Source organism: Palaemon carinicauda, chromosome 10, assembly GCF_036898095.1.
Source record: "Palaemon carinicauda isolate YSFRI2023 chromosome 10, ASM3689809v2, whole genome shotgun sequence".
In the NCBI taxonomy this organism is placed as follows: Eukaryota; Metazoa; Arthropoda; class Malacostraca; order Decapoda; family Palaemonidae; genus Palaemon; species Palaemon carinicauda.
In genome coordinates this window covers 154696232-154698852 of record NC_090734.1, presented here as the reverse complement: position 1 = coordinate 154698852, position 2621 = coordinate 154696232, and positions in this window count along the sequence as shown.

The following is a 2621-nucleotide window of genomic DNA, read 5'->3' as shown; positions in this document are numbered from 1 at the left end:
TGGTACAGAGGCTATGGCACTACCCAAGACTAGAAAACAATGGTTCGATTTTGGAGTGGCCTTCTCCTAGAAGAGCTGCTTGCCATAGCTAAAGAGTCTCTTCTATCCTTGCCAGGAGGAAAGTGGCCACTGAACAATTACAGTGCAGAGAAGAATTGTATGGTAATCTCAGTGTTGTCAGGTGTATGAGGACAGAGGAGAATATGTAAAGAATAGGCCACACTATTCGGTGTATGTGTAGGCAAAGGGAAAAATGAACCATAACCAGAGAGAAGGATCCAATGTAGTACTGTCTGGCCAATCAAAGGACCCCATAGCTCTCTAGCGGGAGTATCTCAACGGGTGGCTGGTGCCCTGGCCAACCTACTACCTCTGTCTCCTCTTCAGTTAGATAAACTGTCTCTGCTGAGTACAGGAGACTTAATATAAGAGGTAGTAGGTTGGCCAAGGCAACAGCAACCCGTTGAGATCATACCACTAGAGAGTTAGGGGGTCCTTTGACTGGTCATATAGTACTTCATTGGATCCTTCTCTAGTTACGGCTCAGTTTTCCTTTGCCTTACACATACACCGAATAGTTTGGCCTATTCTTTACTCATTCTCCTTTTTCCTCATACACCTGACAACATTGAGATTACTACCATATTCTTCCACTGTCTTTGGCTAGAGTTCTCTTGCTTGAGGGTACACTCCGGCACACTTTTCTATCTAGTTTCTCTTTCTCTTTTTTTAAGTTTTTATAGTTTATATAGGAAATGTTTATTTTAATGTTGTTACTATTCTTAAAATATTTTATTTTTCCTTGTTTCCTTTCCTCACAGGGCTATTTTCCCTGTTGGGGCCCCTGGACTTATAGCATCCTGCTTTTCCAACTAGGGTTGTAGCTTATCATTTAATAATAATAATAATAATAATAATAATAAACAATTTTTCTTCACGTAAAGGGTTAATTACTGCACTCTATTTGTTCAGTGGCTACTTTCCTTTTGGTAAAGGTAGAAGAAACTTTAACTATGGTAAGCAGCTCTTCTAGAAGGGCACTCCAAAATCAAACCATTGTTCTCTAGTCTTGGGTAGTGCCATAGCCTCTGTACCATGGTGTTCCACTCTCTTGGGGTAGAGTTCTCTTGCTTGAGGGTACAATCAGGCGCTATGTTCTATCTTTTTCCTTATTTCCTTTCCTCGCTGGGCTGTTTTCCCTGTTGGAACCCTTGGCCTAATAGCATCCTGCTTTACCAACTAGGGTTGTAGGCTTAGATAATAATAATAATAATTTCATTTGTCAAGACTTGACCTATAGGTCGAGAAATACCTAAATTTGAAAAAAAAGCCGATAGGCCTAAACAATACGTAACAAAATCGGCCCGAAAACATCTATGAAATTTGTAATCTATCGGAAAATAACGCTGAGTTTGGAGAGAAAAAATGGAGTAGGCCTAATCTAATTACCGTTTTAAACCTCTTCATAATCGGCTTATATTTTTTTTTCCTCTTTGGAGAAGGATAGGATAAAAACAGCCTTTTTGCATCGAGAGCAGATTTGATCATAGGCCAAACACGCTATCCATAGCATGCTATATAATCTCTCTAGAATAGATCATTTTGAGGCTTTTAATAGTAACCTAGCGTGATGATAATATACGTTTATTATAAATTGTAGGTCTTATAAGATATAAAGACTAGTTGGAGAAAGATAAAACGTAGTTTGGTATATAAGACAGTTAATAATAATAGGCTTGTTGCAAAATCCCAGCAGTATGGCGATGCATTTGAAAGAAGAATTTTAAAAATACCAAACTAATTACAATGGTTTGCCAAAACTGATAAAAATGAATTATCCCAACTTATTCCAAGGTAGAAAGGGATATAATTAAAGATTAAGATTAAGATTTTCTTAAAATTGTTTATGGTAAAGGTAAAAGATTAATTACAGTAAAAGTATAAGCTAAGAAGCTTTGCATCTATCTGTCAAGTGATAGAGTGGCCGCAAACTTATTTTGCGGAGTGGGTAGCAGTGTTGCCAGGTTTTCTAAATGAGAAAAGACCAATTTTCAAATCAACCACAGCTTTAAAAGGCCAACCCATTATTAGAAAAAGCCATAAATATAGTATTTAAGGTCCACCTTTTTCATGATATTACTAAAGGCCAACCAATTTCCAAAAGGGCAAATTTGAGATTTTTTGTCCTGAAAAAGGCTAACTTGGCAACGCTGGTGGATAGTTGGGAACCACGTGACATGACACTGACAATCAGCTGAGTCAATTTTCAGTATGTCGGTTTGTCAGTGTTGTTCAGTGTCCTAGTTAATCCCTTTATTGTGTTGTGTTAGCAGATCAATTTGTGTAAGTTCCAGCCGGCAATTTGTACTTCAATGGGTATTATTGTACTGTAGTACATGGTAATGTAACCTTGGGAAAAAATTACTTTTTTTTCTATAGAAAAAAATTAACAATATGATTGTAAAATTTTAACATAACTCATTTTGAATCTTTGGGGATTACTTAATTTTAATACAATTATTCATCATTTAACAAATCACAAATAAAATTTGATGCAATTTATACCTATCTTGATTACCATTATAATAGATTGTATAGTATGAGGCCGAGGATTTATTGGT